Raw genomic sequence first — 25,766 nt, 5'->3', positions numbered from 1 at the left:
AGGATCGCTCAACTCAATTAACCTGATAGAAAGGGACGAGGAAGAGGATTTAGAAAATAGCGGCATGGAGATGTTAAGTAAACAAACAGCGCAATGGGAAAACAACATTTTAATTGCCATTCAAAGGTGTACATTTATATTTAATTTAGGGGTGAGCGGGTTCAGATTTCTGAAATCCGAACCCCCCCGATCCGAGTCAGGCTCGACTTTTCCCGCCTGACTCTGATCTGAAATCGAGGCAAAACGTCATCATCCCGCCTTCCGGGTCTCGCGGGTTTTGGATCCTATATAAGGTACCCACGTCGGCGCCATTTTCTCACTCGGCTGTGGACAGTGAAGAGGGAGGGTGGGAGTTAGGGCTGGCTGGGCTGTGTAGTGTAGTGCAGAGTAGTGTTGTGCTGTGCTGCTGTTGTCCATAGGGGCTGTGTCCACAACTTCAAAGTCCATAGGGGCTGGCTGTGTTGTGCTGTGCTGCTGTTATTAATAGGGGCTGTGTCCACTACTTCAAAGTCCATAGGGGCTGGCTGGACTGTGTTGTGCAGTCAGTTAACCATAGGGGCTGTGTCCACTCCAAAGTCCTGTGCAGTGTCCCAGTCCTAAAGGGGTGCTGTAGTGTTGTCCAGGGGGTGCTCTGTCCGTCAGGGGTGCTCCCCCCAAGTGCTAAAAAAAAAATATTTTTTTCTGTGTTTGTGAATTGTGTGCGCAGTAGCCAAACGTACATCAACAAAGTAGTGCCAAGCGTGCGCCTGTGTCATAAGTAAAGGGCCGGCTGGCTTGACCGTTAAAGGGTGCTGTAACCCCCAAAGGGCACTCCAAACCAAATAAAAAAATATTTTCTGTGTTTGTGAATTGTGTGTGCAGTAGCCGCACGTGCATCAACAAAGTAGTGCCAAACGTGCGCCTGTGTCATAAGTAAAGGGCCGGCTGGCATGACCATTAAAGGGTGCTGTAACCCACAAAGTACACTCCAGTCCAAACCAAATAAAAAAATATTTTCTGTGTTTGTGAATTGTGTGCGCAGTAGCCGCACGTGCATCAACAAGTAGTGGCAAGCGTGCGTCTATGTCATAAGTAAAGGGCCGGCTGGCTTGACCGTTAAAGGGTGCTGTAACCCCCAAAGTACACTCCAAACCAAATAATTTTTTTTTTTTATGTTTGTGAATTGTGTGCACAGTAGCCGCACGTGCATCAACAAAGTAGTGCCAAGCGTGCGCCTGTGTCATAAGTAAAGGGCCGGCTGGCTTGACCGTTAAAGGGTGCTGTAACCCCAAAGTACACTCCAAACCAAATAAAAAAATATTTTCTGTGTTTGTGAATTGTGTGCGCAGTAGCCGCACGTGCATCAACAAAGTAGTGCCAAGCATGCGCCTGTGTCATAAGTAAAGGGCCGGCTGGCTTGACCGTTAAAGGGTGCTGTAACCCCCAAAGTACACTCCAAACCAAATAAAAAAATATTTTCTGTGTTTGTGAATTGTGTGCGCAGTAGCCGCACGTGCATCAACAAAGTAGTGCCAAGCGTGCGCCTGTGTCATAAGTAAAGGGCCGGCTGGTTTGACCGTTAAAGGGTGCTGTAACCCTCAAAGTACACTCCAAACCAAATAAAAAAATATTTTCTGTGTTTGTGAATTGTGTGCGCAGTAGCCGCACGTGCATCAACAAAGTAGTGCCAAGCGTGCGCCTGTGTCATAAGTAAAGGGCCGGCTGGCTTGACCGTTAAAGGGTGCTGTAACCCCAAAGTACACTCCAAACCAAATAAAAAAATATTTTCTGTGTTTGTGAATTGTGTGCGCAGTAGCCGCACGTGCATCAACAAAGTAGTGCCAAGCGTGCGCCTGTGTCATAAGTAAAGGGCCGGCTGGCTTGACCGTTAAAGGGTGCTGTAACCCCCAAAGTACACTCCAAACCAAATAAAAAAATATTTTCTGTGTTTGTGAATTGTGTGCGCAGTAGCCGCACGTGCATCAACAAAGTAGTGCCAAGCGTGCGCCTGTGTCATAAGTAAAGGGCCGGCTGGCTTGACCATTAAAGGGTGCTGTAACCCCCAAAGTACACTCCAGTCCAAACCAAATAAAAAAATATTTTCTGTGTTTGTGAATTGTGTGCGCAGTAGCCGCACGTGCATCAACAAATAGTGGCAAGCGTGCGTCTGTGTCATAAGTAAAGGGCCGGCTGGCTTGACCGTTAAAGGGTGCTGTAACCCCCAAAGTACACTCCAAACCAAATAAAAAAACATTTTCTGTGTTTGTGAATTGTGTGCGCAGTAGCCGCACGTGCATGAACAAAGTAGTGCCAAGCGTGCGCCTGTGTCATAAGTAAAGGGCCGGCTGGCTTGACCGTTAAAGGGTGCTGTAACCCCCAAAGTACACTCCAAACCAAATAAAAAAATATTTTCTGTGTTTGTGAATTGTGTGCGCAGTAGCCGCACGTGCATCAACAAAGTAGTGCCAAGCGTGCGCCTGTGTCATAAGTAAAGGGCCGGCTGGTTTGACCGTTAAAGGGTGCTGTAACCCCCAAAGTACACTCCAAACCAAATAAAAAAATATTTTCTGTGTTTGTGAATTGTGTGCGCAGTAGCCGCACTTGCATCAACAAAGTAGTGCCAAGCGTGCGCCTGTGTCATAAGTAAAGGGCCGGCTGGCTTGACCGTTAAAGGGTGCTGTAACCCCAAAGTACACTCCAAACCAAATAAAAAAATATTTTCTGTGTTTGTGAATTGTGTGCGCAGTAGCCGCACGTGCATCAACAAAGTAGTGCCAAGCGTGCGCCTGTGTCATAAGTAAAGGGCCGGCTGGCTTGACCGTTAAAGGGTGCTGTAACCCCCAAAGTACACTCCAAACCAAATAAAAAAATATTTTCTGTGTTTGTGAATTGTGTGCGCAGTAGCCGCACGTGCATCAACAAAGTAGTGCCAAGCGTGCGCCTGTGTCATAAGTAAAGGGCCGGCTGGCTTGACCATTAAAGGGTGCTGTAACCCCCAAAGTACACTCCAGTCCAAACCAAATAAAAAAATATTTTCTGTGTTTGTGAATTGTGTGCGCAGTAGCCGTACGTGCATCAACAAGTAGTGGCAAGCGTGCGTCTGTGTCATAAGTAAAGGGCCGGCTGGCTTGACCGTTAAAGGGTGCTGTAACCCCCAAAGTACACTCCAAACCAAATAAAAAAATATTTTCTGTGTTTGTGAATTGTGTGCGCAGTAGCTGCACGTGCATCAACAAAGTAGTGCCAAGCGTGCGCCTGTGTCATAAGTAAAGGGCCGGCTGGCTTGACCGTTAAAGGGTGCTGTAACCCCCAAAGTACACTCCAAACCAAATAAAAAAATATTTTCTGTGTTTGTGAATTGTGTGCGCAGTAGCCGCACGTGCATCAACAAAGTAGTGCCAAGCGTGCGCCTGTGTCATAAGTAAAGGGCCGGCTGGCTTGACCGTTAAAGGGTGCTGTAACCCCCAAAGTACACTCCAAACCAAATAAAAAAATATTTTCTGTGTTTGTGAATTGTGTACGCAGTAGCCGCACGTGCATCAACAAAGTAGTGCCAAGCGTGCGCCTGTGTCATAAGTAAAGGGCCGGCTGACTTGACCATTAAAGGGTGCTGTAACCCCCAAAGTACACTCCAGTCCAAACCAAATAAAAAAATATTTTCTGTTTTTGTGAATTGTGTGTGCAGTAGCCGCACGTGCATCAACAAAGTAGTGGCAAGCGTGTGTCTGTGTCATAAGTAAAGGGCCGGCTGGCTTGACCGTTAAAGGGTGCTGTAACCCCCAAAGTACACTCCAAACCAAATAAAAAAATATTTTCTGTGTTTGTGAATTGTGTGCGCAGTAGCCGCACGTGCATCAACAAAGTAGTGCCAAGCGTGCGCCTGTGTCATAAGTAAAGGGCCGGCTGGCTTTACCGGTAAAGGGTGCTGTAACCCCCAAAGTACACTCCAAACCAATAAAAAAATTTTATCTGTGTTTGTGAATTGTGTGCGCAGTAGCCACACGTGCATCAACAAAGGAGCAGCGCCAAGCGTGCGCCTGTGTCCCATAAGTAAAGAGCCGGCTGGCTCATTTCTTAAAGGGTGGTGTAACCCACAAAGTGCACTACTCTCCAGCAAAAATAAAAAAATATTTTCTGTTTGTGTGCGCCTTAGCCGCACGTATATATGAAATCGATATAACATAAATGGAGGACCAAACTTTCTCCGATAAAAATAAAATAGAGAAAGATCAAGAACCACTTCCTCCTAGTGCTGAAGCTGCTGCCACTAGTCATGACATAGACGATAACATGCCATCAACATCGTCTGCCAAGGCCGATGCCCACTTTCATAGTAGAGGGCACATACAATCCCAAATGGCAAAGTTCAGGAAAATGACCTTGAAAAAAACATTTAAATCATCTGAAGAGAAACGTAAACTTGCCAATATGCCATTTACGACACGGAGTGGCAAGGAATGGCTAAGGTCTTTCCCTATGTTCATGACTAGTGGTTCAGCATCACATGACAATGGAAGCCCTCCTCCCACTAAAAAATCAAAAGAGTTAAGCTGGCAAAAGCACAGCGAAGAACTGTGCGTTCTAAGAAGATATCACAAATCCCCAAGGAGAGTCCAAGTGTAGTGGTGGTTGCGATGCCTGACCTTCCCAGCACTGTACGGGAAGAGGTGGCTCTTTCCACCATTTGCATGCCCCCTGCAAGTGCTGAAAGGAACACCCACAGTCCACTTGCTGATATGCAAATTGAAGATGTCACTGTTGAAGTACAACAGAATGAGGATACTGGTGTAGCTGGCGCTGAGGAGGAAGTTGGCGAGGAGGATTCTGATGGTAATGTGGTTTGTTTAAATCAGGCTCCGGGGGAGACAGTTGTTGTCCGTGGGATGAAAAAGCCCATCACGGTCATGCCTGGGCAGAAGACCAAACATTCCACCTCTTTGGTCTGGCAATATTTCTATCCAAATCAGGACAACAACTGTCTTGCCATATGTAAAGGTGAAATAAGTAGGGGTAGGGACGTTAACCACCTAGGAACATCCTCCCTTATACGGCACCTGTACCGCGTTCATAAAAAGTTACTGTCAAGTTCAGAAACTTTGGCTAAGACCGTAAGCAGTCCAGGGACACCTAAATCCCGTTGTATCCAAGCGCCTGCAAACCACACCGTCAACTCCCTCCTCGTCAATTTCCTCCTTAGTCAGGATCGGAAGTAGTCCTGCAGGCCATGTCACTGGCATGACTGACTCTCCTATCCGGGATTCCTCCGGAGGATCCTGCATTGCTACGCCTCCTGCTGCCGCTGCTGGGAGTCGTTTATCATCCCAGAGAGGAAGTAGGAACACCACTACTTTTACTAAACAATTGACCCTCCCAACAGTCCTTAGCGAGGAGGATGAAGTACGACAGCAGTCATCCTGAAGCAAAACGTATAACTGAGGCCTTGACTGCTATGTTGGTGTTAGACGTGCGTCCGGTATCCGCCATTAGTGCAGTGGGATTTAGACAATTGTTGGAGGTAGTGTTTCCCCGGTTCCAAATCCCATCTAGATTCCACTTCACTAGGCAGGCGATACCAAGACTGTACAGAAACGTCAGAAAAAGTGTCCTCAGTGTCCTGAAAAATGCCGTTGTACCCAATGTCCACTTAACCACGGACATGTGGACAAGTGGAACAGGGCAGACTAAGGACTATATGACTGTGACAGCCCACTGGATAGATGTATCACCTTACGCAGCAACAGCAGCAGCGTCACCAGTAGCAGCATCTTAGAAACGCCAGCTCGTTCCAAGGCAGGCTACGCTGTGTATCACCGGTTTCAGTAAGAGGCACACCGCCGACAACCTCTTAGAGAAACTGAGGGAAATCATCGCCCAGTGGCTTACCCCACTTAGACTCTCCTGGGGATTTGTGATATCTGACAACGCCACCAATATTGTGCGGGCATTACATCTGGGCAAATTCCAGCACGTCCCATGTTTTGCTCACACAATAAACTTGGTGGTGCAGAATTTTCTGAAAAGCGACAGGGGCGTGCAGGAGACGCTTTGGGTGGCCCAAAAAATTTCTGGCCACTTTCGCCATTCAGCGACTGCGTGCCGAAGACTGGAGCGCCAGCAAACACTCTTGAACCTGCCCCGCCATCACCTGAAGCAAGAGGTTGTGACGTGGGGGAACTCAACCCTCTATATGCTTCAGAGGATGGAGGAGCAGCAAAAGGCCATACAAGCCTATACATCCACCTATGACATAGGCAAAGGAGGGGGTATGCACCTGACTCAAGCGCAGTGGAGAATGATTTCCGTGTTGTGCAAGGTTCTCCAGCCCTTCGAACTTGCCACACGTGAAGTCAGTTCAGACACTGCCAGCTTGAGTCAGGTCATTCCCTTCATCAGGCTTTTGCAGAAGCAGCTGGAGAAAGTGAAGGAGGAGCTAAGACGGAGCGATTCCGCTCGGCATGTGGGACTTGTGGATGAAGCCCTTCATTCGCTTTGCCAGGATTCCAGGGTGGTCAATCTATTGAAATCAGACCACTACATTTTGGCCACCGTGCTTGATCCTAGGTTTAAAGCATATGTGGTGTCTCTCTTTCCGGCCGACACAAGCCTGCAGAGGTGCAAAGACCTGCTGGTGAACACACTGTCAGCTGAAGTGGAACGTGACACGTCAACAGCTCCTTCTTCATTTTCTCCTGCAACTGGGGCTGCCAGGAAAAAACTTAGCTATCCTAAGCAACCCGCTGGCGGTGATGCAGGGCAGGCAGGACCAAGTTTGGACATCTGGTCCGGACTGAAGGACCTGGCAACAATTTCTGACATGTCTACTGTCACTACATATGATACTGTCACCATTGACAGAATGGTGGAGGATTACATCGGTGACAGCATCCAAGTAGGCATGTCAGACAGTCCATACCTGTACTGGCAGGAAAAAGAGGCAATTTGGAGGCGCCTGTACAAACTGGCTCTATTTTACCTGAGTTGCCCCCCCTCCAGTGTGTACTCCGAAAGAGTGTTTAGTGCAGCCGGGAACCTTGTCAGCGAAAGGCGTAGGAGGTTGCTTCCACAAAATGTGGAGAAGATGATGTTCATCAAAATGAATTATCAACTCTTCCAGGAAGACCAGCCTCCAGAACGTACAGAGGGACCTGTGGTGGTGGATTCCAGTGGGGACGAGTTAATACTCTGTGAGGATGTACACAACATTGAAGAGGGTGAGGAATCGGTGGATGAGGACGACATCTTGCCTCCGTAGAGCCAGTTTGTGCAGGGACAGATTAATTGCCAGCTTGTTTTGTGGGGGCCCAAAGGAACCAATCATTTCAGCCAGTCGTGTGGCAGACCCTGGCGCTGAAATGATTGCTTTGTTAAAGTGTGCATGTCCTGTTTATACAACATAAGGGTGGGTGGGAGGACCCAAGGACAATTCCATCTTGCACCTCTTTTTTTTCTTTGCATTACGTACAGTTTGGGGCCTAGTTTTTCAAACTGCCATCCTGTCTGCCACTGCAGTGTCACTCCTAGATGGGTCACGTGTTTGTGCCGCCCACTCGTGTCGCTTAGCATAGTCATCCAGCTACCTCGGTGCAACCTTTTGGACATAAAAACACTATTGTGAGGTGTTCAGAATAGACTGGAAATTAAGGTTATTGAGGTTAATAATAGCATAGGAGCAGAAAAACCAACACATTCTGTGATTTTAGCTGTTTTTATGCTTTTTTAAAAAAAAATACAGATCCAAAACACAAAACCCAGAACCCAAAATACGGAAGGGTGGTTTTGGCAAAACCAATCCAGATCCAAAACACGAAGAAAGATCCAGATCCAAAACACGAAAAGGGGCCGGTGCACACCCCTAATTTAATTAATAAACTCATCTTGCCAGGGCACAGCCGCCACACCATTGACGTATGCCATATAGTCCTCCCATGTCTGCTTTGCACGAACACTGAGTGTTTGCAGACTTGAACACCAAGTGATGTCCACCTGTCCTCCACTTCTGGTTCATCCACTTGATCAGGCATAAATGTTATATTGGGCCTTTCCTGTTGGCTTTTAGAGCATAGTAGGTTATGCAACACACAGCATGCCATGACAACCCAGTCTATCTTATCCACCCTCAAATTAATTGGACCATGGAAAATGTTGAATTTATTGCTTAGAATCCCAAAAGCACTCTCCACAATACGGCGAGCTCTTGATAGTCTATAATTATAAATTTGACTCTCTCTGGTAAGTGTACTTTGGGTGTATGGCTTCATAACATTCTTGTGGAGACTGAATGCCTCATCAGCAACAAACACAAACAGTAGTCCATGCTTATTTGGTTCACCCGACGGTTTGTTTTAAGTGTTTGACATCAGTGTTTCATAAAATGATGTCTGCTGAAAGGAGCCACCGTCAGAAGCTCGCCCATTCTTACCAATGTCGACATAAATAAACTGATAATTAGCATTGACCACAGCCTTGAGTACAATGCTAAAGAAGCCTTTATAGTTATAAAAATAAGATCCGCTGTTGGGAGGTGGTGTTATCCACAATTCAGGAAATTCCAGCGAACATCAAAATCTTCCTTAATAGCTTTCCACTCCTCCATAGTTGTGGCCAACTGTAAAAATATAGATGTCACTGTTTTTTTTTATTACTAGTCAATTTCATGCCATATATATGTAAACAAATAATGTAATATTTAAAGCATCAATGTAGAAAGTGACACAGTCAGAACGGTGGAGCCTATACCACCACGGCGACGAAAAAGCGTAGCTCAGGCTGAAAATTCACAGCAACACGACAACGTGCAGCTAACTCACCAAGTGCTGACAGCAGCACAAAATGTTCTACAAAAGCCCCCTGATGAGTGTGATGCATTTGGAACAACAATGGCCTTTAAAATGCGTCGTATGACAGATGATCAGCGTTCCCACGCAGAGCGCATCATTTTTGATGTTTTTAGGATCGGGTTAGCTGGTCAATTAGCGCAAAATTTGAACCTACAAACTAGGCCGGAGCATACATTTATGCCACTGTCACCTCAGCCCCAACCACATCCCCCCAGACACATTTTCCAGCCATAATGTAAGCTCTTACGAGCAGGGCCCTCTACCCTCTTGTGCTTCTCTCTAATAATAATACCACAACTATGGTGGAGAGAGCAGCAGTACACAACGGGCCTCTACTCCCATACATTCCGCTATTTATAGTGGTATACTATATGGGTCACAGGATGACAATCATGGTCAGTCCAATTTTCAGCATATGTGATTTTCTTTCATGCTGTTTTTCCAGAAATACTGTTTATACAATGTAGTGGCAAATGCTGTTTCAGTTAATTTTTGCCTTTGCAATTGTTGTGCACAGGCAGTCAACTTTTTTTTATAGTGCTTTCATTTTTAATGACTTTGGGTATTGTTAACGCATTTATTGGTAATATATGTATGTTTATACTATGTTGAACATAATGTTCCTTTATTTGAATTTGACAAAAATACAAAATGTGGAGCACTGGTAATACAATGGTTAATATATGCTGCATTGTTACACAGATTGCAGAGTTTAAAATAAATGTATGAAAAACAAAAAAACTTGGTCCTTAATTTTACTTACCTTGAGGCATTGCTGTTTCAGTACATGTATGATGGCTGTACACGTCTCTGGGATGATAATCCCTAAAGCTTGCGGAGATATGAGAGATCCAAACTTTAGATCTGCCAGGGACCTGCCAGTAAACCTAGAGCTACCACCAGTCTCTCCTCAGCAGTGATGGCCTTGCAGAACTGGTGTCTTGCTTCTCAATATATGGAGTCACCATAGCAAGCAGCTGGTCAAAGGTGTCATCATCCATCCTCATAAAATTCCTGAAGTCATCAGGATTGTTCTCCCGAATCTTGGAGAGCAAGGGCATATGAGACATGGGGCTCTATTTACTACAATCCGCATATTGAATGCAGATTGTAGTGTGATATTATCGACTGAATTCGCATTGCGAATTCAGGCAATATCACAGGGATTTACTACAAATCCCTTGCAGGGACAGAGCTTGCGATAAAGCTCTGTGACTGCGAAACCCCTTCGGAGCCTTCTCACGGTATTTTCGCAAAAATACCGTGACTAAGTGCCCGCGCATGCGCCGACCGGCTGCCGCTGCTACCCCCTGCCGCTGAACCCGCCCCCGGTACTAAGCCCCGCCCCCCACGATCCCAGACCCCCCCTCCCTTAATTACACTTACCTGCATGATCCGGGCCTCCAGTGATGTTCTCCATGCCTCCGGTCAGGTGATCTCCCATACTGTACTGGGACCCGATCACCTGGCAGCAGTGCACTATGGGAGACCAGCTGACCGGAGGGGACTCATCACTGGAGGCCCGATCACCGGTCCCTGGAGTCAGGTAAGTAAATTTTTTATTTTTTTTTGCAGTGATCAGCTTGCGGTCTGTTTAGACCACACAGCTGATAACTGGGACCGACTCCCGGCTCTGCTCTCCCCGTTAGAGCAGGGCAGGAGGCCGGTGGAGACCCTGGATAATGCCACCTCCAGGTGGCGTTATTATCACAGGGCTTTCCCCGATATTTTTTTACAATTTATTTTTAGTTACTTTGGCCGGATCACATTTCCCATTACAATTATGGGAAATGCGATCTGATTACTAAAAATAAGTGATACTTAGGGGTTGGAGTAGAATTTTACGAATTCTACTCCAATTGCCCTGTAGTAACTATAGGTGATACTAAAATAATGTGAAAAGGGTGTGAAAACACCCTTTTCACTTTATTTTAGTCAAAAATATGAGATATGGTAAGAACTTACCCTTGTTATCTCTATTTCTACGAAGTCCATAGGGTTCGACAGGATACCTTGGGGTATAGGTGTGACGTCAGTCGCAGGGCACCAAAGAGTTAAGCTTTCAGCCTCCCAGGATGCACTAGGTCCCCCTCCTATACCCCGCCCCCGGGCCAAGGCACCTCAGTTAGTTACCAAGCCATAGGCCGGAGGAGGAGAAGGAAGAGAGAGAACAAAGATCTGGACACATACAAGAATCACATTCTCACCAGAGGGAGACGGAAAAATTGGTGACCAGAGCAAAGCCCATCTGCAGCACAGGTGCGACAGGGCGGGAGTCCTGTGGAACCCTATGGACTTCGTTGAAATAGAGATAACAAGGGTAAGTTCTTACCATATCTCATATTTTCTACTTCAGGGTCCATAGGGTATCGACAGGATACCTTGGGGATGTCCCTAAGCAGTATCCGTTAAGGGTGGGGACGCTCCTGTGCAGAAAGGAGAATCCGCCGCCCGAAGGAAGCATCCTGAGAGGCGAAGGTGTCAAACCTGTAATACCTCACGAAGGTATGGACAGAGGACCACGTACCAGCCTTGCGGATCTGAACTGCCGAGGCACCAGGTCGAGCTGCCCACGAAGGACCCACAGACCGGAACGTCCACCGGACGGACAGAGCATCCACCAGAGACGCCCCTTCGCCTCTTGTGCGAGACCCGTACAGCGGCAACTTGTTGTTGTGCCTGGACGCCATGAGGTCGATCTCTGGAAGACCCCACCTGTCCACCAGCAGTTGAAAAACGTCCGGGTGCAGGGACCATTCCCCCGGATGAACGTCCTGGCGACTTAGAAAGTCCGCCTCTTAATTGAGCACACCCGGGATGAAGACCGCTGATATGGCCGGAAGATTGCGCTCCGCCCAAACCAGGATCCGAGACCTCTACGAGAGCCGCCCGACTGCGGGTTCCTCCTTGCCTGTTTATGTAGGCCACGGTGGTAGCGTTGTCCGAATGGACCTGCACCGGGTGACCCTGGAGAAACCGATGTGCCTGCTGGAGAGCATTGAAGACTGCACGGAGTTCCAAGATATTTATGGGAAGCTCCGCATCTGTCGGCGTCCACCTGCCCTGGAACAAGTGTGGACCCGAAACCGCTCCCCAGCCCCGAAGACTGGCGTCCGTTGTCAACAGGATCCAATACGGGACCCAGAACGGACGTCCCCTGTTGAGGTGGGTCGTCTATAACCACCAAGCAAGTGACAGGCGAACCTCCGGGGGGAGCACAATCATCTGGGACTTCAGAGACTGAGGCAGCCCGTTCCACTTGGACAGAATCAGGTGCTGCAGAGGTCTGGAGTGAAACTGGGCGTATTCCACCATGTCGAACACTGACACCCTGGAGCCCAGTAACCTCATCGCCGAGTGTAGGAACACCCGGCGGCTGTGCAGACAACTGCGCACCCTTGACTGTAAAGCAGAGATCTTGTCCTCCGTCACAAAGATCCTTTGCTGTCCCGAGTCCAATAAGGTTCCAAGATGCAGACTCCTCCGAGACGGGATTAGAGTGGACTTCTGCCAGTTGATTAGCCAGCCGTGCCGTTGCAGCAGTGCATGGTCAGGTCCAAGTGGCGTAACAGGAGCTCTGGAGATCCTGCCACCAATAACAGGTCGTCCAAGTACGGCAACATGCGAACTCCCTGCAGCCGCAGAGAAGCCGCCATCACCTTGGTGAAAACACGTGGTGCTGTTGCCAGGCCAAAAGGGAACGCCCGAAACTGGAAGTGGTCGCTGCGGATTGCAAACCTGAGGAACTGTTGATGGCGCAAAAGAATAGGGACATGCAGGTAAGCGTCCTGTATGTCCAATGACACCATGTAGTCCCCAGGTTCCAGCGCCAGAATGATGGACCGTAGGGTCTCCATCCGAAACTTCGGAACCCGCAAAGACTTGTTGAGTGCTTTGAGGTTGAGAATCGGACGATACGACCCATTGGGTTTCTGTACCAAAAAAAGATTTGAATAGAAACCCTGGCCCCTCTGGGAGAATGGAACAGGCACTATAACAGCCTGGAGCATAGTGTGCAATACCTTCCGCAGTTCCATAGCCTTGTTCCGGTCTGATGGTAGACCCGTGGTGAAGAATCGAGCCAGGGGTCTGTGTCGGAAGGAGAGGGCGTACACGTGGGAGACCACCTCCAGAACCCAAGTGTCTGTCGTAGTGACCGACCAACACCGGGCGAACTGCAGCAGGCGGCCTCCCACCCTGGGATTCCCCAAAGGGAGGCCCGGACCGTCAGGCCGCAGGCTTGTCATCTGGCTTGGGGGCCGGACGTCTGGTACTCCATGCCTGTTTCCGGGGCTTGACCGATTTCTTAGGGCCAGCCTGTCGAGGAAACGACTGTGGTTTGGGCCTGCCCTGGGCCCTAGATGACCGAAAGGACGATGATCCAGAACCAGAAGGAGCAGCGGCCGATGGGAGACCAGCAGATTTGGCTGCCGCCAGCGTGGCCACAATCTTATCCAGATCCGGACCGAAGAGAACTTCTCCGGAAAACGGCAACGCTTCCAGACCTTTCTTGGAATCTGCGTCCGCCTTCCAGGATCGCAGCCACAAGGTGCGACGAGCAGCTACCGCTGCTGAAGAAATTCTAGACACCAGAGTACTAATGTCTAGAGCAGCCTCGTTGATGTAGGTGGCCGAATCACGGAGACTGCCAATCAACTCCGCCTGTTCGGCCGGACAGTCGGATTCAAAAGAAGCCTCTAATGAATCCGCCCAGCGCTCCATTGCTCTGGCAACCCAGCAAATGGCCATAGCCGGTCGTGCTGCCCCCCCTGCAAGGGAATAAGCGGACTTCAGGCAGATTTCCACCTTGCGGTCCGTAGCATCCTTAAGGGAGGACATGGATGGCATCGGCAATGTGGCACTATGGACAAGACAGGTCACGTGAGAATCCACCTGTGGAGGGGATTCCCACTTAGCAAAATAATTATCCGCGAACGGATAAGCCACCGCCAGGCGTCTCTGCGGCTGGTATCTTTTGCCAGGTTGTTTCCACGCCTCCTCTAAATGGTCCACCAACTGACCCGAAAGAGGAAAGACTGTGGCATCGCCCTTCACATCTTTGAAAAAGGCATACTTAGATTTAGCCGCTGGGGGAACTTCGTCCTCAATCACCAAGGCTGTGCGGACCGCCCGAATAAGTCCAGGAATATATACTTCGGACTTAGCATCAGCGTCCTTAGTATGGAGAGGTTCCTGATCGTAAGGATCCAGAATCTCCCCATCATCAGACGTCCCTTCGTCATCCTCATAAGGAGCGGACAGGGACGCCACCGGCCTTTTATGAGGCCGCATCACAGACTCCCCTTGCAACACATCCGACAAGTGCTGTACAGAACTCTTCAGGGAGTTAACCCACGCTGGCTCCTGAGAACCCGGGAGCGGGAAAATAGGGAGACTGTGGGGTACCACCAATTGTCGTGGGAACCCCTGCATGGGTGACGACACCACAGACTGCTGGGACAAACCCATCGGAGTAAACGCGGGCTGCGGAGCTAACTGGCCCACTAAAGCTGTTAACGCCTGAGCGAAACAAGCCCAGGGCGGCTCCTGTACCGGTGCTGTAACCGTAATAGGCAGCGCCATGGACAAACACTGCCGGCAAAGGCCCTCCGCGCTACCCTCCCCCTCCGCTAACGGTACTTTGCACATGGTACACTGTAGCCGGAGGGGAAAATCACTTTCAGACATGATGGCACCACGTATGTGACCTCTCTCACCAATTAAGTATTAAATAGGCGAGAGACCACCCTGCAGCACCGCACTGCAAGGGCTTTAGCAGAAAGAACAGGGACAGTAATAAAGCTGACAGTTTTGAGAAGATAAAGTTACAGGCAGCAGCGCTAGCACAGTCACATACAATGCAGAGAAATAACAATTCCTGCACTAACAGCGCTGATCACTCAACTACACAGACACAGGGCCTGGTAGGACACAGCGCTGCATACACAGACCTGAGCCACAGCGGAGGAGAGGTATGCGGGGGGACCCAGACCACGATGCTTCCGTCCAGGCTTCCAGCAGCGTTCACCATGCGTTGCAGAGAAGATGGCCACCGAGGAGCAGAGAGAAGCTGGCCTGGGGGAGGAGCGCTGACACAGGACCAGTCAGCACAGTGCAGAGAGGGCTGTGTGCAGCGGGGGAGGCGCCGGCTGTGAGACAGGAAAGGCGCGCTCCCCTGGCATGCATTTTACCCCTGGGATGCCGCAGCGCTACCGCTCTGCTGCGGTCCGCTGTCCCAGGGGGTAGTGGAAGCGCAGGTTGGTCGCCTGGCTCCACGCTGCAGCCAGTCCCCAGGGAGCCCCCTGCCTGGGGACTTAGGACCATGTGATCAGCGGGGACCCACCGCGGGACCCCGCTGCTTACCTCTGTCCCCCTTGAATCCGGCCATGGTCCGGAGCATCTGGGGTCACCGCTAGCTGTGACCCCAGACGCCCACCAGCATCCCCGGATCAGTACCGGCGTTCTGGTACCGGCGGGGTGTAGGGAAGACAGCATGGTCGTCAGGACTGACTGTCCATGCTGTTCATCCAGATGTGCAGCCACAGCTGCATGAAGAAAAAGCTTCAGGGGCTCTTCTAGCCCCCACTCCAACAGGTGCACCCGACTCCGGCCGGGCACCAAACTAAACTGAGGTGCCTTGGCCCGGGGGCGGGGTATAGGAGGGGGACCTAGTGCATCCTGGGAGGCTGAAAGCTTAACTCTTTGGTGCCCTGTGACTGACGTCACACCTATACCCCAAGGTATCCTGTGGATACCCTATGGACCCTGAAGTAGAAATAAGGTTAATAAATAGAGCCCATTGAGTCTCACTGCAGTAGGCCCTCTCCACTCTCCCCCTCTTGCGAGCCTTCTGGTTATCAGGAAGTGATGCCACAATTTCAGCATTGGCAGCCACAGCTTGATAGCGATAACTATCCATACTTTGTAAGCCAAAAAACCACTTTGTAGAACAAAGTAGAGCAGTAAGCTATGCTTTCAGCAGGATAACCTAACCTCAGCAAATACAGAGCAATATTGCACAGCTAAAATGGCGTTTTTCCTATTTCCTTTTTTACAGCACAGCCCACTGTACAGCCCATTATTCTAATTTCCAGGGGATCCCTGGAAATTATTGACAGTTGTTCTAATGTGTATGGTAGCAACGATAATTTGCATACGATCTGACGATTCACCAAATCGTATGCGAAATTGGACAGTGTGTACGCTCAATTTATGAAGTTCTGCTTTCAAGGGAAATTGGATATGAAATCGGAACGCTTACAATCGTTCAGGTGTGTACCCAGCCTAACGATTTGGAAGTCGTTAATTTCCCACTATATATTGTTTAGTTGTTTGTTAGATTGCACAGTGTGTATGCACCAGATCGTGTGCCCGGGAGTTCAGGGAAAATCGTTGATGACATTGAGTCGTTTGCAAGTTATCTAGTGTGTACCTAGCTTTAGGCTCACTTATATCCCGATTTACCTAGTACAGTCTAATTGTAGTAAGAGTTTGGGTGGGTATAGAAATAATTTTCCCATCACTTGTTTCCAGAAACATTCAGCTTACCAGTACTTATTGGAATAGGTACCTAGAACACTTTAAGTTCTTATGAGAACTTATTGCTGTTTATAAGCCACAATGTATACAGATGTTCTCTTGCATCTTTGCTGCGTACACAGCAAATCGCGCCACGTATGGCGGGAGGCTTGCTTTCGCGAGTGGATACACGCACTGCGTTCGCACCCGTGACTCCATAGGAATGCATGGTAGGATTGTAGTGCACGCCATAGCGTAGCGTATGCTGCTGCGGGTAATCACATGGTGCGATGCGTGAGCACGTTTGTAGCGCGATCGGCAAGGATGTAAGAGGACACATCTGTAGGTAATGACACACTGTGAAGAATAAATGATCGCTCAAGCTACAATTGTATGTTGTGTTCTATCGATGTTCTTTAGAATTTGGCATCAGAATTCAAGTCCCAAATCTTAAAATAGTAAATTATGGTATCACAACTATCTTATTCTCTCCAAAGACCAAATATAATTGATAACAATTTAAAAAAAAAAGTTGCCGTGACCCGGATTCGAACTGGGGTTGCTGCGGCCACAACGCAGAGTACTAACCACTATACGATCACGGCAGACACTGTAGCTGTGCTGTCACTGGCCTCTATGTGAAAAGAATCCTTTGTAGTCTGATAAGCACCAAAGCTAGAACAGTGTGTGCTCAGCAGATTAGACCTATCACTTACACAGGGGCTGGAGGAGGCATACTTAAATAACCATATATGTAATTACGTAAATTAAGTGTATAGTCACTGACTTTTTATATTGCTTTAGTCAATATCACATAAATAATTTAAAATATTTGCCTTTAGGATCACTAGCAGAAGTGATGTGTTACCTATTAACTGACGAATTCTTTTTCCAAAAACCGCTCCAAAATTGTCGGTTTCTTTTATGATTGAATTAGGTCACGAACATAATTTTAAACTTATCCATCACTATTTTATTTGAAAAAAATATTTTTTTAAAACACAGTATACCATAAAAATAGCAATTTTTATATTATACTGTAGTGATGGCCATTGACGGCTGTACCATCGATGGTTCAACCATCGTTAGAAGCCATCAATTGTTTTGCGATTGGTCGAGGAGATCTGTGTACACCACAACTGCCGATGTTTCCTAAACATCGATTGAGGGTTGCCATCGATGGTGAAACATTGATGGGCACCAGCAATGGCACACCACTTGTTTTCAGTCAGACCATTGATGGTTTGCAAACCATCGATGGTCAGTTGCCATCCCTAATCAGAGGCTCTGCGATATCCATCGATCGATATATATCGAACATTATATCTATATATACAGTAAATATATATATCTGCTCCTGCTTACACACACACATTATATATATACACATATAGATATATATACATATATATATACACAAACACACATGTATATACATATACATACATACATTTATACATATGTATATATATATACACATACATCTATATATATATATATACACATACATATATATACATATCTATACATGTATTTTATAATTGTTCAATAATATATTGCCTGATCACTGTGGCCAGCAGTGATCGGGCACATGGGAACGGGGAGGCGGAGCTGAGGCCGGAAAAGAGTGGGCGGGAGCGCCGGGGGAACATGGCAGCAGCCGCGGCTACCAGAGCTGCTGCTGCTGCTCCTACAGTGATTTTACTGATCACTGTGTTCCGGAGCCGCAGCGGGAGGGTGTCCCACTAGCAGCTCGGAGACGCGGCAGCGGCTCTGGTAGTGATCACTGTAGTGCCGGAGCCGCAGTGGGAGGTTCTCCCGCTGGCGGCCCGGATACAGAGCAGCAGCGGCGGCTACCAGAGTCGCGGCTGCTGGGGCCGGCTGCCCGATGACTGCTGATCGGGACACGCTGGAGAGGCAGTCATGCTTGCAGAGGGACCAGAATCTGATGTAGGCGGCTGCGGGAAGATTAGCTTCCCACAGCCGCCTAGTGGGCATTTCTGACTGGTCGTATCAGATACGACCATGTCAGGGAAAGCCCAGCCTGGTGCGGTCATATCTGATACGACCGTGCCAGGCAAGTGGTTAAATATGTTTCTGTTTTAATGCATTTTAAACTCCATTCACAACGTCTATATAATCACACTCAGTTATTCATTTATTGCCAGTGGTCACATATTAAATAATTATTTGACATTCAGTTATTGTATTCTTAAGGATTATTTTGAATAATATTGCTACAATTCAGAGTCAACCAGATCTTTGTGCAGACGCAAATGGCGAGATCTTTCCATACAGCGCTGCCGGAAAAGCGATTTTATGCATCTTTGTGTATGTTCGTCCTATTCTGAGTTGGATATAACTTGGCTGGATCTGTCTTTACGAGAAATTTGCTGTTTCGGGGCAGGAACTGGGTGGCGACAATGTGATCGCATTCGCATATAACAACCCTGACTTGTTGGAGAGTCATAGGCGTGTATCTAAAGCTCTGTGTGATTCTAGGTTGTGGGTACAGGGAAGGAGAGCCTGTATCTAATGGATCTCTTGCGTCTAAGCATGGGGCTAGTGCCGATATTAATGATGATGGCTGCACCAGATGGCGTAAAATCAACAAGCGGTGCGGCTTCCCTGCTTGCAGACAGACAAGCACCCACATTAGTTGTACGAATATTGGATTAGTACTGTATAAGGTATAAGTCTGGCTTGCGCTGCTGGTCGCTATTGCAGCCACTCTATGTGCGATTCAGAATAAGCCCCTAAGAGTGCTGCTATCGGGGAATATTATGTTATTCTAGTCATGGCATAAGGATATTTATTAAATGGGTATAAGGCTTATGATTCACTAACACACACACAAAGATGATGTTTTTAGGTCAGCGTTAGAGCCAAGAAAGTTTTCATCTTTACCCATTTGGTTCGAGGATTTAAATTCTGAAATAGTAAACAGTTGCTGCGCAATCATGTTAACATTAGAAAGGGAATATGTCAAAGAGAAATGTCAGGCACCATTACATCTTACACCCACAAAAAAAATAATATATATTTTTTAATAATAGTAGAAATAACAAAAAGTTGCCGTGACCCGGATTCGAACCGGGGTTGCTGCGGCCACAACGCAGAGTACTAACCACTATACGATCACGGCAGACACTGTAGCTGTGCTGTCACTGGCCTCTACGTGAAATGAATCCTTTGCAGTTTGATAAGCACCAAAGCTACTGTAGTACAGTGTGTGCTCAGCAGATTAGACCTAGCACAGGGGCTGGAGGAGACATACTGTACTTAGAGAATATTGCTTAACATTGCATAATACAGAGACACCAGTCACTGCTTACTGGAGAAGGGCTGCATGACATTTATTCACAGGATTTGAGCACAATACTAACAATGAAACACGATTAAATTAGAATGATTAACAAATTTCCTTAGTCAGCTCTGCTAAAACTCATATATTATTAATCTTAATCTCAAAGCACAAAAAACTAGCAAGAACACATTAAAAGCTCTGTCTTGATGACATTAACCATTTAAATGGGCTCTGCCCTCTGACATCATTATAACTGCCCTCTCCAGGAGGTTTTGCAAAGCAGCTTTAAGGTGGGGACACAATAGACAATATTCTGTCCGATCCTTCGGATCAGAGCGACATATTGGTACATCGTCTAGTGTGTGCCCATGATATGTGCGTACCTACGGGTTGTTAGCGACATCGCCCACCGGCCCTACTGCAGGGCCGACAGGGTATGTCGCTAATGATGTCATGATGCAGAATGCAGCATGACACGTCCCTCCCCCCGTTGGAACCGGCATCAACAATTGTGTATGCACATGTCGCATGCCAGGTCCCTTTGCCGGTGATATCGCGCTGGGTACACATAAGCGAATGTGTACCCAGCCTTAAATACGTCTGATTCAACTTGTAATAAATGAAACTATCCTCTGTACAGGGGCTTATCAGTTATCTGTGATATGTGCCTACAAACCTCATGTACTATATAATTGTGGTAGAGCGACATCGATCACTTTACTGCGCACCCTCATTACAGTAAAGTCAACACAGGGTCTGATTCAGCATTGGGAATAGAGTGAGAGAGAGCACGTCACTGAGAGCCAGGACAAACCACGTTGCAATGGAAGGGGTGTTAATACATACATTATTTTGCATGTAGGGTAAATACTGGCTGCTTTTGCATGTAGCGCACAAATGCTGCACAGCTTTATTTTTACACTGCAATTTAGATGTCAGTTTGGACACGGAATCTAATCTCCCTGCTCATTATACATCTGCCCCACCTGCAGTGCAGCATGGTTTCACCAAGGTGATCAGTTACGTGCGGTTTCAGACCCGGTCGCTAAGAAGCGTTTGCTCATAGCTGGCAATGGTTCACATTGTGCGCATGCAGTGCGCGTGCGTGAACTAGTGCGAACGATTGGGAAGCGTACGCTCGCCGAGCATAGACAGCCCAGCTGAATGAGTGACAGGACAAGCCGTTTGTGGGTGGTAACAGGGGCAGGGCACTAGAAACGGGGGAGTGGAGGTGCGAATGCAGGCGTGTCTCAACGTTTTAATGCCGTTTCAGAGGCGTGCATAATTAAGAGACTGCATCATAGTACACGTCACCTGGCTGAATTTTACACTGAAGTGGTTGCGGCAGGGCATAGTCAACCTCAAGTGCTGCGTTCGATTCCAATGGTACCTGATGTAATGATGGTTGCATACACTTCCTGGAGATGACGTGCGCAAGTGGGCGTCTTAAGACAGGCTGGTGGGTGTCTGCTTACACAAAGCGATCACTCGCCAAGACATAGTGGGAGTGCTTATGCCTTGCCGTGCGATCGCCTGCCTTGCCATCACTTAGCCAAATTTGCATACGCTGGGAACGAGTGTACGCCTCTAGCGAGCGGGTCTGAATCGAGCCCTCTATTCCCAAAGCTGAATCAAGCCCTGAGTTACTTTGGATGCAGGGTGATCAATTGCAAATTTAATAAAATCTTCCCATTTCCTCTTACTAGTTCCAAAATGGAAATGGTCAGCTGAGGAGTTAGGTGGAGCTGAGGAGTTAGGAGGAGCTGAGGAGTTAGGAGCTGAGGAGTTAGGAAAAGCTGAGGAGTTAGGAGGAGCTGAGGAGTTAGGTGGAGCTGAGGAGTTAGGAGGAGCTGAGGAGTTAGGAGGAGCTGAGTTAGGAGGAGCTGAGGAGTTAGGAGGAGCTAGGAGAAGCTGAGGAATTAGGAGAAGCTGAGGAGTTAGGAGGAGCTGAGGAGTTAGGAGAAGCTGAGGAGTTAGGAGGAGCTGAGGAGTTAGGAGGAGCTGAGGCCAGATTTTGTGCAAATGTAATTTTGAAAAGGCCATTCTGCAGGGGGCAAAGTTTGGGTGATACAATCTTTCAGTTCTATATTTGCTTTGCAGATCCTCCAAATGGCATTGCGCACTGTGGGCCTGATTCAGCGTAGTAATTGCTCTGATTGTGAGAGACCTGCGCATGCTCAGGATCTGTACTGCACATGTGCCGCTCTCCCTCTGCAAGATCTCTCGCATTGCCCTTAAGCGGCAGCCCCAGGCTGTTGCCATTTGGGGGCATGATGTGTACGGGGCTGGCAATCATTCCCAGAAATGGGGGCACGTCACCCCAGGTTTCTGGGAGTGATGAGGCCAGGGTCTTCCGACGCAGACGTCCTGGCCTTGGCTATGGCGCCGCGAAAGAAAATCTGAGTGACCTCAGGGTTACTCAGACGGCCGATTTATTGCACGGCCGCTTCCCTGCAGCTGCGCGTTACCGTACCAATCTGAACCAGCTCCCGTATATGTAAATTTCCATCCCACAAGATCTGAATGAAGTAAGAACGGAGCTGGATTCATGCTGCTGTGTGGCTTTGGGAGGACTGGGAACGCTTAAGGCTAAACAATGGCGCCAAATTGTGTGGTGATATACAGAATGTGGCAAATATCAAAGATTTTTGAAAATATTCCTTTCTAGGCAGCGGCTGCCCTGATGGTCCTGGAATGTGCATGACCCAATGCAATACACCCTGGAGGACACCCGTGGGTCAGGAAGGAAACCCTATAGAGAGCATCACTGTGTACCATTAAGTAATATTTATCCAAGACTTTGTATTCAAAAGGAACAACTGCACCCAAACCGTGCCAGGAAAATGTGTTGGACAGCAGTATGCAGCCATAAGAACTCTGCACTGTTGGTAAGTAGCAAAGTCCTTACGGCTGGCACCACATGTGATCTCATCCCCTTGTTGATAATGGGATGCTGACGGTCTGAATACCGGTGCTCCCGACAGGTCGGAATCCCGGCACCAGTATCCCAAAGGTAACTATCGGGGTGTTAGGGGGAGGTTAAGTAGCATGGTTAGGCACTAGGGAGGGAGGGTTAGGGTGCGGGGAGGGGGAGATTAGGTTTAGTTACTAAGGGGGAGGTTAAGTTTAGGCTGTGGGGAGGGGGAGGTTGGGCTTAAGCACTAGGGGGGAAGGTTAGGGTTAGGCACCAGGAGGAGGGTTAGGGTAGGGGTTAGTAGGAGACTTTCTATTAGTTCTTATGGGTATCGGGATTCTGGCTGTCAGTATTCTGAGCTACTGCACCCCAACAGCCGGGATTTCACACCCATTCCGTCGATCAAATGGTAAATTAAGATTCATCTCGCCATACCCCCTTGCTCTACTACTCGGCAGCCCATTGGCTCTGTGATAGTTTTGTCAGAATGGTTTTGATGTAACGAGAATTTTGGATCACACACTGCCATATTGGATAACTGTGTATGTGATCAGATAGTAAATCCTTATTGATTTACAGTGTACCCCAGTGTGAGCCTTTGTACAGGTTGCTGAGACTCGAAACTAGCAACAAATGCACCCAATAAAATGTTGAGGGATCAGTAGCACCTCTCCAACCATCTACCACCCCTCACACCGTGCCAATACTGTCTATTTCACATTTAATCACACAGACTTTGAAAACTTAAGTAATTAACATATAGTTCCCGAATCTCCACCATTGACTTTCTCAACTGAGAACCCATCCCCGCTACCTCTGTAATCATCCCCTCTCTGTCTGGTTTATGTTTAATTTGCCCTCTTACTGCACTGGTGACCCTTGGCTGATATTCTGCCCCCTTAGTCTCTATTTATCTCACTACCCAACTGGCCGTCCCACGCGTGTTTATGTCTCACTGCCTCCTTATCTCCCCCATGTGTAACTAGACTATGTGTCACTGTACCTCATGTCTCCCCCATGTGTAACTAGACTATGTGTCACTGTACCTCATGTCTCCCCCATGTGTAACTAGACTATGTGTCACTGTACCTCATGTCTCCCCCATGTGTAACTAGACTATGTGTCACTGTACCTCATGTCTCCCCATGTGTAACTAGACTATGTGTCACTGTACCTCATGTCTCCCCCATGTGTAACTAGACTATGTGTCACTGTACCTCATGTCTCCTCATGTGTAACTAGACTATGTGTCACTGTACCTCATGTCTCCCCCATGTGTAACTAGACTATGTGTCACTGTACCTCATGTCTCCCCATGTGTAACTAGACTATGTGTCACTGTACCTCATGTCTCCCCCATGTGTAACTAGACTATGTGTCACTGTACCTCATGTCTCCCCCATGTGTAACTAGACTATGTGTCACTGTACCTCATGTCTCCCCCATGTGTAACTAGACTATGTCACTGTACCTCATGTCTCCACCATGTGTAACTAGACTGTGTCACTGTACCTCATGTCTCCCCCATGTGTAACTAGACTATGTGTCACTGTACCTCATGTCTCCATGTGTAACTAGACTGTGTCACTGTACCTCATGTCTCCCCCATGTGTAACTAGACTATGTGTCACTGTACCTCATGTCTCCCCCATGTGTAACTAGACTATGTGTCACTGTACCTCATGTCTCCCCCATGTGTAACTAGACTATGTGTCACTGTACCTCATGTCTCCCCCATGTGTAACTAGACTATGTGTCACTGTACCTCATGTCTCCCCATGTGTAACTAGACTATGTGTCACTGTACCTCATGTCTCCCCCATGTGTAACTAGACTATGTGTCACTGTACCTCATGTCTCCCCATGTGTAACTAGACTATGTGTCACTGTACCTCATGTCTCCCCCATGTGTAACTAGACTATGTGTCACTGTACCTCATGTCTCCCCCATGTGTAACTAGACTATGTGTCACTGTACCTCATGTCTCCCCCATGTGTAACTAGACTATGTGTCACTGTACCTCATGTCTCCCCCATGTGTAACTAGACTATGTGTCACTGTACCTCATGTCTCCACCATGTGTAACTAGACTATGTGTCACTGTACCTCATGTCTCCACCATGTGTAACTAGACTGTGTCACTGTACCTCATGTCTCCCCCATGTGTAACTAGACTATGTGTCACTGTACCTCATGTCTCCACCATGTGTTACTAGACTATGTGTCACTGTACCTCATGTCTCCACTATGTGTCACTAGACTATGTGTCACTGTACCTCATGTCTCCCCCATGTGTCACTAGACTATGTGTCACTGTACCTCATGTCTCCACCATGTGTCACTGTACCTCATGTCTCCACCATGTGTCACTAGACTATGTGTCACTGTACCTCATGTCTCCCCCATGTGTCACTGTACCTCACGTCTCCCCCATGTGTCACTAGACTATGTGTCACTGTACCTCATGTCTCCCCCATGTGTAACTAGACTATGTGTCACTGTACCTCATGTCTCCCCCATGTGTAACTAGACTATGTGTCACTGTACCTCATGTCTCCACCATGTGTAACTAGACTATGTGTCACTGTACCTCATGTCTCCACCATGTGTAACTAGACTGTGTCACTGTACCTCATGTCTCCCCCATGTGTAACTAGACTATGTGTCACTGTACCTCATGTCTCCACCATGTGTAACTAGACTATGTGTCACTGTACCTCATGTCTCCCCCATGTGTAACTAGACTATGGGTCACTGCACCTCATGTCTCCCCCATTGTAACTAGACTATGTGTCACTGTACCTCATGTCTCCACCATGTGTCACTAGACTATGTGTCACTGTACCTCATGTCTCCCCCATGTGTCACTAGACTATGTGTCACTGTACCTCATGTCTCCACAATGTGTCACTAGACTATGTGTCACTGTACCTCATGTCTCCCCCATGTGTCACTAGACTATGTGTCACTGTACCTCATGTCTCCCCCATGTGTCACTAGACTATGTGTCACTGTACCTCATGTCGTGTAACTAGACTATGTGTCACTGTACCTCATGTCTCCCCCATGTGTAACTAGACTATGTGTCACTGTACCTCATGTCTCCCCCATGTGTAACTAGACTATGTGTCACTGTACCTCATGTCTCCCCCATGTGTAACTAGACTATGTGTCACTGTACCTCATGTCTCCCCCATGTGTAACTAGACT

General features: G+C 47.9%; 1 non-coding gene across 1 annotated transcript; it reads right to left on the bottom strand.

Annotated features, from left to right (window-relative positions):
- Positions 1–19,407: 19,407 nt before the first annotated feature.
- TRNAH-GUG (transfer RNA histidin (anticodon GUG)) lies at positions 19,408–19,479 on the bottom strand. The gene has a single exon. It is a non-coding gene; the product is annotated as a tRNA-His (tRNA).
- Between the last annotated feature and the right edge of the window lie 6,287 nt (positions 19,480–25,766).

Source organism: Taudactylus pleione, unplaced genomic scaffold (genome assembly GCF_031769625.1).
Source record: "Taudactylus pleione unplaced genomic scaffold, aTauple2 ptg001386l, whole genome shotgun sequence".
Lineage (NCBI taxonomy): Eukaryota > Metazoa > Chordata > Amphibia > Anura > Myobatrachidae > Taudactylus > Taudactylus pleione.
This window is presented reverse-complemented; position numbering and strand designations above follow the sequence as displayed.